The sequence below is a fragment of the Neophocaena asiaeorientalis genome, unplaced genomic scaffold (assembly GCF_003031525.2).
Source record: "Neophocaena asiaeorientalis asiaeorientalis breed wild unplaced genomic scaffold, Neophocaena_asiaeorientalis_V1.1 scaffold82, whole genome shotgun sequence".
NCBI lineage: Eukaryota > Metazoa > Chordata > Mammalia > Artiodactyla > Phocoenidae > Neophocaena > Neophocaena asiaeorientalis.
Window position 1 is genome coordinate 9,329,671 of NW_020173068.1, and position 12,540 is coordinate 9,342,210.

Consider the following 12,540-nt stretch of genomic DNA (forward strand, 5'->3'; position numbering starts at 1 on the left):
TGAGAAAACCAAGGCTCAAGGTCAGGTAGCTAGAGAGCACAGGACTGACCCAGGTCTGCATGCTTATGTGCTCTACCTCCTGGGACCCTCTGGTGAGGATTATGGATGGTGGCTGGGTGGTATGGGGGAGCTGCTTTGGGGGATAAGGTGGCAAAGCTGAGAAGTCCAGGCCCTCCATCCCTGCTCCAGTGAAAGCAGCTCCACTGTTCCGTGTTGTGCCTTTGTGTTGTGCCTTTAAGGGACTATGTTAAATTTCACTTGAAAAACAGTTACAAAAACCAAACCAAACCAGATGGCATGGTGTTTCAGAGTGTGTGGCCTGAACTGAGAAAGTCCCAGTCCCAAGTCCCCACTTAGTGACCTGGGGAGCTAATAATAGGTCCTACCTCGTGGGGACTCCTGGGGGATTCCATGAATCAAGCCCATAAAGCCTTAGCATGGTGCTGGGAACCGAGTAAATACTCAGTGGGGTGCTATTTGCAAGGAAAGATTTGCCTTTATCAAAGGGGTCTGTTGTTGGAAAAAAACCATGACTCTAGGCAGCGGGGAGACTTTGAAGGCTTTGAACAGGGTGAACCCACTCAAGTTTGTGCTTGTGGAGAAGCCCCTAGGCCGGCACCTACAGCCATCGGGGGAGCTGTTCCGTTTGCCACAGAACTTGAACTTGGTAGATAAGTCTGGTGGGGCGGGGGGGGCAGGGGCAGGAGGCAGGGCAAGAGAAATGCCGTTGTGGGTTTTCTCTGAAAGGAAAGCCTAGGAGAAGGAAGTGGACAGCGATAAGATTAGGGATTGTTACAACATGTTCTGGAGCCATAAATCCTGGTTTATTTTACCCACTTTACCAGAAGGATTAAGTTGATTCTGAGAGGAACCAGAAGAAAGGAGAGAGGCTGCCTCCCAGGGACAAGTGTGAGAAGAGCTGAGGTCCAGCCTGGGGAGAACCAGCCTCTCACTCTGAGCCCAGTTTCTTTCTCCAGCACCCCTGGACGCAGCCCATCCTGTCCCTGCTTGAACCCCTCCAGTGACGGGAAGCTCACTCACACACAGGGTAACCTGTTCCGACAGGTTTATCTCTGAACGTTCAGAAGACCTTCTTGTCCCCCAAGTGCAGATCTTCCCCCCAGTAGCTTCTTTCAATAATTCAGTGGGTGATTATATGGAAACATATTTTTAATATGTTTATTTTGAATCCAATAAAAATGCTAAATTTTCTCGTTAATTTAGATAACATAGTTGTAGATCATTTGGGGTTTCTCTATATATACTAATTATAGCACCTTTGAAAGATGACTTTTATTTCTTTTCCAACTCTTACATCTTTTATTTCTTTTTCTCGCCTCACTGCACTGGATAAGACTGCCAGTAAAATGTTGAATAAAGTGGGTGCAGTGGGCATCCTTGACATCCTGATCTCAAAAGGAAAAGCTTGCAATATTTTACCATTAATTATGGTAGCCACAGACATAATCTTTATCAAGTTATGGTAATTCGCTTCTGTTCATAATGTTGTAGATTATCATTTTATTTTAGTTTTAAAATCATGACTAAATATAAATTTTTTATCAAATGGTTCTCTGCGTGTAGTTTTTGTCCTTTAATCAGTTTATGTGCTGAATTGTATGAATAGATTTTCTATTGTTAAATCAACCTTGTGTTCCTGGGATTAGCCCACTTTTGTGGTATCCTTTTATATAGTGATTTATGTGGCTAACACTTTATTAAGGAGTTTTCATTTATATTTTTGAGTAAAATTGGCCTGTAACTTTCTTTTCTTGCTGTATCCTTTTGCTGTTTTGGTAGGCAGGTTATGTTACTCTCATAAATGAATTGGAGATTATTTACTGTTTCTCTATTCTCTAGAAGACTAAAATCGTTTCTTCTTTGAATGTTGGATAGAACTGGCCAGTGAAACCATCTAGACTTAAAGTTTTCTTAATGAAAGGGATTTTCAGTGTTCTTAATTATTAGAGGACTCTCTAGGTTTTCTATTTTGTCTTGAGTCAAAATTGGTATATTACACCTTTCCAGGTTGTCCGTTTCATTTAAACTTTCAAATGTATTGACTCAAAGTTGTTCAGAATACCCTCGTTTTTCTTTAATGCTGGCAGCCTCTGTAGTGATGTCCCATTTTTTATTCCTAATATTGTTTTCCTGGTGCCAGTTCTGTTTCTCTCTAGACCAATTTCCTTCAGGGGTCTATCAATTTTACTACCTTTTCAAAGAACTGTCTTTTGGCTCTGTTTTAATTTTTGCTTTCTTATTTTATTGTTTTCTGTTCATGCCTTTATTATTTACGTCTTCCTACTTTTATTGGATTTGTCTTGACATTCCTTTTTTTTTGGCTGCGTTCTGTCTTAATTGCTGCGCGCAGGCTTTTCTCTAGTTGGAGCAAGCGGGGGGCTACTCTTCATTGCAGCTCGCGGGCTTCTCATTATGGTGGCTTTGCCCATTGTGGAGCACGGGCTTTAGCTGTGGGGGCTTTAGTGGTTGTGCCTCGTGGGCTCTAGAGCACAGGCTTAGGAGTTGTGGTGCATGGGCTTAGTTGCTCTGTGGCACGTGGGCTCTTCCCAGACCAGGGATCGAACCCTTGTCCCCTGCATTGGCAGGCAGATTCCCAACCATTGCACCACCAGGGAAGTCCCATGCCTTGACATTCTTTTTAGAACTTCTTGGAGTCGATGTTTACTTTATCAATTTTCAGCTTCTTTTCTTCTCTGACATATGTATCTAAGACTATAAATTTCCCTCTATGTACTGATTTACCTACACTCACAAATCTTTATATGAATTAATTTGCTATCAGTTCATTCAAAATATTTTTTAGCTTCCTTTATCAGTTCTTCTTTAACCCATAGATTATTTAGAAGTGTATTTAAAATTTCCCTAGCATATGGAAATTTCTAATTATCTCTTATTATTGATTTATACCTTAGTTACAAGAAATAGCTGGTTAGCTAATATGCTCTATATGATTTTGGTTCTTTGAAATTTGGTGAGACTGGCTTTATAGCCCAGGTTATACTCAAGTTTTGTAAATTGTCTTATGTGTCTGAAAATAAGGTGTTGGACACAGAGTTATCTATGTATGTCTATTAGGTCAAGTTTTTTCACTGTTTTGTTCAAATCCTCTGAGTAGAGACTATAGGTTCCCACTCCGGCCTGGTTTTCCTCTCTTTTCTGGAGACATAGGCAGACTACACTTCTCAGTATACTTAGAGATGGGAGAGAATGTGTGACCAGTTCTAGCTAAAGAGATGTGAATGAAAATGATATGTGTAACTTCTGAGCCAAGGCAATTAAGAGCCAGTGTGCTTCCTCCACACTTTCTCTTCTTTAGAAGCATCTGTGGGAACTACAGAGTGAGATGGCAGAGGCATGTGATGAGAGCAGACTGGATCTCTGGGTCACTCCTTGGAGGAGAACTGTCCTGAGAATTGCCTGACTTCACTGGACTTTGTGTGACTGACAAATAAACCTTCGTTGAACCAAGCCACTGAGACTTCGGAGTTTTTTGTTACTGAGGCATAACCTATCCCTATCTGATAAATACATCTTTTATATCCATACTGACTTGTCTCCATGTTCTGTCAAATACTGAGAGAGATGTATTGAGTTATCATTCTATCAATTTTTGTTTTGAAACTATGTCATTAGGTGTATATAAAATTAAGATAGTTATATATTCTTATAAATTAAAACATTTACCATTATACAGCAGCCTTCTTATCTCTAGTAATACTTTTAATGATAAAGTTTTTTTTATTTTATGTTAATTTAGTCACACCACCATTCTTTTGTAAGCTATATTTTATTACATCCTTTTACTTTCAATCTTTATATATCCTTATGTTTCCTGTATGCTGCTTGTAAACCACGTATAGTTGTATTTTTCAAATCCAAGCTATACAACGATCTTTATATTTTAACTGAAGCATTTAGTCTTTTGATATTTAATATAATTATTGATGTATATGGGTATAAATCCACTCGCTTATTTTGTGTTTTCATCTCACCCTTTCTATGTTATTTTTCTATTCTTTTTGGCTATTCTGAATTGATTATTTTTTAATTCTATTTCCCTTCTCGACCAGCTTGGAGATTATACATCTTTTCTATTTTTTAAATGTTGTCCTTGAAATTACAACATGAATATTTAAATTTATGTAATCAGTACCTTTTATCTTTTCCCAGCCACTGCAATGCTACTTTGACATATATGCCTAGTTTTCATGTATTATAATTCTATCAAATACTAGAGAGAGAAAGAAATTCTACCAGACATTAATATTATTGTTTATATATAGTTAATGTTCAAGTAGACCTGCAGATGTATTTATCAGTTTCTTTGCTCTTCATTTCTACTTTTATCTCAAGCCTTCCATCAGGGTTAATATTCCTTTTACACAGAGTATATCCTTTAGAATTTAATGAGGTTCTATGAGCAGAAAGTTCTGATTTTGTTTGTCTGAAAATGTCTTTATTTAAACTTTGTTCTTGAAGTACATTTTGGTGGGTATAGAATTTTTTTGGGGTAGCTATTTTCTTTTGGCCCATCAAAGATAGCATTTCACCATTACCTGGCTTCCATTGTTGCTATTTAGAAGTCAGCATCACCTGTCATTCTTTTGAAGGTAATTTATTGTATTCTCTAGATGCTCCTTAGATTCTTCTCTTTGTCTTTAATGTTCTTCAGCTTTTCTATCATGTATTTAGACATGGATTTATTCTTATTATTTAGCTGGGGGTTTGTTGGAATTCTTGAATTTGTGGATTATTAGCTCTCATCAGTTTTGGAAAGTTCTCAGTCATTATCTCTTCAATTATCGTGTCTGCCTCTTCTTCTCTCTTACATCCTTCTGAAACTCTTAATAAACGTATTTTAGACTTTCTCGCCCTGTCTTCAATGCCTTCCCAATTCTCTTTCATGTTTTACATCTATCTATTTCTCTGTGGTATATTCTGGATCATTTATCTTCTGCTTCTCTAATTCTCTCTTCAGTTCTGTCTAATCCGCTATCAAGCTCAATCATTGAGTATTAAGTTTCAGTTATTAATAGTTTTCATTTCTAGAAGTTCTGTTTGGTTCTCTTTTAATTGTTCTAGGCACCATTTATGCTTTCCTGTACCATGCAGATATTTGCAAGATCGTACTCCTTCCTTCTTGCTGTTCCCTATCTGGATTGCAAATCCTCACTTAACCCTACCCATCCTCCACACCTGGATGGAAGTCTCACCTCCTTTCAAAAACTTTGGCCGACAGTTACGATGGAAATTAAAGCCACATTCATCATTTAATCATTTTGTGTTTACTCAACAAAAAAAACCTACTAAGTGCTAGGCAGTTTCTATGGGGGATACAATGATGCATCAGGCCTGGAACCTGCCATTGAGAAGCTGTGTCCTGGGAGGAAGCTGATATGAGAAAAAGGAAATGTAGAATGAAATCTGTATACCTTCCTTGAATGCCTTTTGTGTGCCAGTCACTTGGCAGGTTCTGAGTACACAGAAGGGAACAAGATACAATCTCCTCCCTCCAAAAGGTTACAGTGTAGTAGCAGAGATGAAATGAGGACTTAAATAATCATGTGAAATGTAATAAGTGCCAGACACATGATGGATGCCTTGTAAATTATCTCTGAGTGAATGATGTGAGTTAATGTGGCAATTCAGAGGAGAAAGAAATTACTTCTGATGGGAATGGATCAAGGAAATCTTTGTAATGACATTTGAGTTGGGCCTTAGCAATCAGCTATTTTGGGGGCATTCAGATAGCAAGGAGAAGGTAGGGGCAATCCAGGTATTGCATGAAAAAAGGCATGGAGTATCTTTTTATTTTTAAAAAGATATAATTATTGAGATATAATTTATTGAGATATAATTTACGTACCGTAAAGTTCATCTATTTAAAGTGTACAATTCAGTAGTTTTAAGTATATTTGAGTTGTGCAACCAACATAATATAATTTTATAACAATTTTCATCATCCCCAGAAGAAAATACTCATTAGCAGTCACTCCCTATCCTCTTGACCCCACCCTTCCCCATCCCCTGACTCTAGGCAACCACTCATCTATTTTCTGTCTATTTGTCTATTCTGGACGTGTCATATAGAATGGAATCATAGAATATATGGTCTTTTCATTTAAGATAGTGTTTTCAGGTTTCATCATGTTGTAGCATGTATCAGTACTCTATTCCTTTTTATTGCTGGATAATATTCCATTGTATGGATATACCACATTTTATTTACCCACTCATGAGTTGGTGGACATTTAGGTTGTTTCTACTTTGTGTGTGTGGGGGTGGGGGTTGCTTCTACTTTTAAGCTACTATGAATAATGCTGCTATGAGTATTCATGTTCAACTTTTTGGGTGGACATATGTTTTTTTTCTCTAATTCCACTAGAAATGGAATTGATGAATGAAATGGTAACTCTGTGTTTAACCTTTTGAGGAATCATCAAACAGCTTTCCAAAGCAGCTGCACCATCTTATGTTTCCAGCAGCGTGTATGAGTGTGCCAACTTCTCCACATCCTCGCCCACACTTATTATCTGTTTACTGATTATAGCCATCCGGTTGCTCTGAAGTGGCATCTCTTTATGGTTTTTACCTTCATTTCTTAATGTCTAATAATGTTGAACATCTTTTCATTTGTTTATTAGCATCTGTATATCTTTTTCGGAGAAATGTCTCCAAGTCCTTTGCCTATTTTAAAATGTGGTTATTTGACTTTTTATTAATGAGTTGTAAGCGTTCTCTATATATTCTGGGTACTAGACTCTTATCAGATAGATGATTTCAAATATATTCCCCATCCTGTGTGTTGCCTTTTCACTTCTGGATGGTATCCTTTGAAACAAAAGTTTTAAATGTTTATAAAGTCCAATTTATCAATCTTCTCTTTTATCACTTGTGCTTTTAGTGGTGTGTCAATTGTTCTATTTTTTAACCTGGATGCTGGTTTCATGGCTGGGTTCAGTTTATGATTTGTGGACTTTTCTGCACATGTACTTAAGGCTTTTTGTTAAGGGGTGATAAAATAATTGCAGCTTCTTCCCCTGGGTCATTGTGGGGACCGAATGGGCAAATGCCTGCACAGTGCTCGGCACAGCATCTGGCTCCCCTCAGTGCTAATACACAGCAACTGTTATTGTTCTTTTGTTGTTAAAATCTAGCTCTGCCCCTGATTGATCTTGGCCCCAAGTCACTTCACCGCGTCAGACCTCACTTTCCTCATCTGTGAAATGGGTTAGTACTACCCACTTCACCAGGACCACCAGGTGCCTCAATGATACAAGATACAACATCATCGAGCTTCAAATCTGCCCCAAGGACACCATCACGAAGGTTTGAGTCAATAAAACAGGGAAGAGGGGAAAAAAAAACAGTCATGACTGAGGAGAGACAAATTGTCAGCGCTGTGAGCGTCTGGGTGACTGCCAAGAGCTGGCTGTGGGCCGCTCAGAGTTTCCATGAGCAGAGCTGACCAGGCCTGGGAAGGAATGAAGGGGGAGTTGGCTGACAGAGAGTTGGCTTCCATGTGGAGCTGGGTGTACCAGGCTTGGGCAGGGCTGGAGCTTGAGCCTGGCCGGGCAGGGGGCAAGGAAGCTCATTCTGGAATGATCAGAGACCAGCCCTCCCTCTCCTCCTCAGCACCCCACACTGGCTACCCCTGTTCTATTTCAGTCTCCCTGTCTTTGCCCAAAATATCCTCCCCAGCCACCTCCACCTCCTCCGCCCCTGTCTTGCCTTTGAGGTCCCGCCCAGGAAGAATTCTCTGCCCTTCCCCCCTCACTGGGCATCTCTGCAGCCCCTCCCAAGCCTCCCCTCTGCTACCCTGGCATTATCACTCCCTCCCTGGGGTGGCTGGAGGGAGCTTCCTAAAGCATCAAGGAGATCATATCACCTCCTGCTCACAACCGTCCAGTGGGAACCACTGCATGGTAATAAATTCCAAACCCTTCTCTGGTCTCAAGGTCAAGTCAAGGTTTCAAGGGGCTTGAAGCTTATACCATTGGAGAGGGAAGCATTCATTAAAGTACAACATGCATATAGAAAAACATACGTCATAAGCATATGGCTGGATGAATTCCCCCAAATTGAACACACCCATGTAAACCAGCCCCCAGCTCAACAATCAGCCCAGCATCAACACCCCAGATGCCTCCCTGATGCCCCTTTCCAGTTACTAACCATTCCCTAAAGGCAACCACTGTCTGACTTCTCACATCATAGATGAGTTTGCCTGGGGTTGAACTTCATGTGAATAAAATCATTCAGTGTACCGTGCATCTGGCATCTTTCCTTAACGTGCTTGTGAGGTTCAACTAAGTTGTTGCATGTAGGTGTCATTTATTTTTTTCTCATTCTTTCTTGTAGTGTCACTTTGAATGACTATACCAATTTATATATCCATTCTGCTAGTGTAGGACTTTTAGGCTGTTTTCAGCTTTGGGGTATTATGAAAAAAAAAAAAAAGACTGCTAGGAACATTCTTGCACATGTCTTTCAGAGAATATATGGACTCATTTCTGTTGGGTAAACATCCATGAGTGGAATTGCTGCCTCATAAAGATAAATGATTGTACATTTAGAAGATACGACAAATAGTTTTCCAAAGTGGTCATAGCTATTTACATTCCCCTCACAGTCACATAGGAAAGTTCTTATTGTTCCATATTTTCACCAACAATTCGAATTTTTTTTTCTTTTGCTTTGCATTTTAACCATTCTGGTGAGAAGGCTGTGTTATCACATCATGGATTTAGTTTTAATTTGGGGCGGGGGGACCATCTTTAATAAAAAGAATATAAGATAAAATTACAAATATAAAATTGAGTACAAAAGTGATTATTTATGACGAATGTGAAAAGAAATCATAATAAATTGCTGGAGACTTGCTAGTTTCAGATTCCCTTCTTCTGGGCGTTTTTCAAGCTATTTCCCAGAAATGCTTACATTGAAATTCTTCCTGATAGCAATCTGGCTCCCCTCCCTGCCTGCAGTACTCCACAGCTGCCTGTGATCTTTGTGTGAACAAGGCCCCACACAAGTGAGGGCCCCAGAACCTAGACCATCAGCTTTCTGGGAAATGGCCTCTGCCCCCACGTCCCCCACCCCTAACCTGCCCCCAACCCTTCCCTGGGCTGGTTCCTCCTCCCTAGGGTTTCAGCTTCCACATCACCTTCTCAGAAGGCTTTCCCTGACCTCCTTGTTGAAGAAGACCTTCTTGTTTTGTAAGTCCACATCACAAGACAGATGACAGCAGAGCAGGAGGTTAGGAGCAGTTGCTGTGAACCCAGCCTGCCTGGTTGGCATCCTAGCTTCCTTGTTTTCTAGCTGTGTGACCTTGGACACGTCACGTAACCTCTCTGGGCCTCAGTTTCCTCGCCCACAGAGTGGAGAAGGTAATACTAGCTCCCGCCTCGCAGGGTGTTATGAGGACCCAGCAAGTTCATGCATGTGATGCATTTAAAAGGGTGCTTGGCACCCTTGCTCTTACGATTGTGCTGACGGCCCCATTATCCTGAGCCTTAGTCTCTTTTTCTGACACATCTCACTTCACACTGGTGATCTGCTTGAATACTCTGTAGGACAGGCCTGCCATGGTGACCACTGTATCCCCAGGGCCTAATGCAGCACCTGGTCCACAGCTGGGGCAAAAAAAGTTGTTGAATGAATGAGTCTCCTCTGTGTACCTCAAATCCATTCTGATGACTCCAAGACAGCCACACCCCAGTCCAGGCCACCTCATCCTTTCCCTTCAGGCAGCAGCCACCTCTGCTGACCCCATAGCTACCACTGGTTAAATAAATGAGCCTCAGTCGCTCGCCTTGATCTTGCCTTTCTCATTCATGGCTGGAGTTCCTGTTGGCTTCCATCTCTACAGCCTTTACAGTTTATAAGGCCTGTTCCCATCATAATCACATCCCTGGGTTGGGTGACAGGGCAGTAATTGGGAGCTCCAGTGCGACAAAGGCCTGGAGAGGGAAAGTGGCTTCCTCAAAGTCACACAGCAAGAGAGAGAGGGGAGATGGGACACAGGCCCAGGACTCCTGGGGAGGGGCTGCCCACACTTGGTCGGAGGCCCTCTCTCAACCCTTCTGGAAAGCCCCTCAGGCTGAGCACGTAGTAGGCTCTTAGGCTTGTTCAAGACAAGTGGAAAGAGAAAGTCCTTGGGTTCAGCCTTGGATCTGGGACCATGAACCCACCCCTGCCCCATCTGTGCCTGTTTCCCCATCTGTAAATGGGCTTCACTTACCAAGTGAAGGCGGATCCCCGTCTCACCAGGTCTGGCTGGCATTTCTCCTTGGTCTCTCTGTATGTTTACTCCAGATGACTTTGGAATGAACTGACGTGGAGTTGGGAACTGACTAAGGGCCTAGAGAGAAACTGGGATTTCCACTGTGCCTCTGGTATCCTTGACATGGAGCAGCGGCTGAAAGCAATGTTTGGAAAAGCATCTCTTCTCCCATTTTTAAAGGCTGTTGAGGAAACGTTGCGCTTATGGCCAGAGTGCAAAGATCTCATGAACGATTAGGGGTTTACTAGCCCTGGGGGACCCCCAGACTCCACAGGCTGGGCCAGGAGCCTATGTGGTCATGGATATGATGCCCACATCAGTGGTGTTTCAGCACTCCTCTGCTGCTACTCTCTCCTCTCCCCTGTGGCAGCAGGGCCAACTAAGGCCCAGAGAAGGGAAGAGCTTTACCCAAGGTCACCAGCACACCCAGGCAGACCTCCTGAATCTGAATCAAGTCAGATTCTGGGGCTCAGCCTTCTCCTTTTTCCCCCTGTTCATTATTTATTTTTAAACAGCTTTATTGAGATACAGTACATATACCTTGCAACTTACCCTTTTAAAGTGTACGATTCAATGGCTTTTAGTATAAAATTGTGCATCTATCATTACAATTAATTTTAGAACATTTTCATTAACCCAGAAAGTAACCCCATGCTTTTTAGCTGTCACCCCCTCCCAGTCCCTCCAGCCCCCCAGCCCCAGACAGTCACTAATCTACTTTCAATCTCCATACATTTGCCTCTTCCGGACATTTCATATAAATGAACTCATACAAATGTGGCCTTTTGTGACGGGCTTCTTTTCACTGATTATAATGTTTTCAAGGTCCATCTATGGTGGAGCATGTGTCAGTACATCGTTCCTTTTTCTTGCCAAGTAATATTCCATTGTATGGATATGCCACATTTTATTTATCCATTGGTTGACTGATGGACATTTGGTTTGTTTCCAGTTTTTGGCTATTATGAATAATGCTGCTATGAACATTTACATACAACTTTTTGTGTGGTTATATGTTCTCAGTTCTCTTGGGTTTATACTTAGGAATGGAAGTGCTGGGTCATATGGTAACCATGTTTATGAGCCCAGCCTTTTAGCTCTGGCTTTCTCAGACCTTGGGGGCTGCTGATGGGAGACTTGTCACTCCCAGTGGCCAGGGTCTGTGGATCAAGTCTCCACCCCACTTTGGACTTAATTTTAGAAACTTCAAGTACTATGTTTTCTGAACTTGAGACATTTTCACAGGCTGAATGTACTTGTTTACCGAGCACCCAGATGGAAAAAATCAAAGCCATCCCAGTGCCCCAAAAGCCCCCTCGTGCTTCTGTCCAGTCTTTCCCCTGCCATGGAAAACACGACCCCAACTTCTAACACCACAGATGAGTTCATGAACTTTGTCCGAGTGGAATTATGTGGATCATGGTCTTTCATGTCTGCCTCTCTTGCTCAACTTCAGGTTGTCAGAGTTCCTGCATTCTCAAGGCTGTATGCACCACCTTTTTTGTCATTCCTTCTGCTTTTAATGGAACACTTTGGACTTGGCATCTTGAAACAAGACACAGGGCTTCACGGTCTCGTGGGCGTGCGTCTCTGTGTGTGTTCTCAGGCCTGTCAGGGAGGGAAGTGGGGAGGCTGGGAAAGTGTATGTGATGACCTAGTCCTGGCCCCAAGGCACATGTGCCTCTAGGAGGCCCCTACCTGGCCCTCCCACTTAAGCCTCTCCTCTTGGACTCTGTCAAAGTTCTGTTATTCTGGGTTTGACTTGAGGCCAAGGGGCGGAGCTGGCAGGCATCCCAGGTAAACAAGAGCAGCTGGAAAGGAGAGGGACTCTTGGGGGTGGAAAGATAGACCTGATCAGACCTCCATTCCACAGGGGCTTTTTTGGAGGCCTGTGCCCCGTGTATCCTAGCACTTGGTGGGAAGGGAGGGTTCCAGTAGAAATCGGGCCTCCTCTAGGCTAGGCCGTGCCCTGGGGAAGGCAGGCTGCCTGGGTTCAAGTCTCCCCACTCTGCACCTTACCAGCTGTAAAATGGGGGGAAAAACTGGATAGGATTGTTTCAGAAGTGAAGAACTCAGTGCATATAAATGTTGCTGACCTGGAGGAAAGTGGGCTGTTATGGTTAGAATGTGCCAGGAGCCAGCTGAATATTTTATGGACACTGTTATATTGAACTTACACACCAGTCATGAAAGGAGACACCAAATCATCCCCATTCGACAGATGAGGAAGCAGA

General features: G+C 42.2%; 1 protein-coding gene across 1 annotated transcript in view; it reads left to right on the forward strand.

The window, feature by feature from the left end:
• The window catches only part of RPRD1B (regulation of nuclear pre-mRNA domain containing 1B), an 80,135-nt gene extending 76,595 nt beyond the window's left edge, over positions 1-3,540 (forward strand). Inside the window, exon 8 of the mRNA XM_024742916.1 lies at positions 3,338-3,540. The gene's annotated coding sequence lies outside the window, so the exon portion shown is untranslated. The remainder of the gene's footprint in view (positions 1-3,337) is intronic.
• Positions 3,541-12,540: the final 9,000 nt, after the last annotated feature.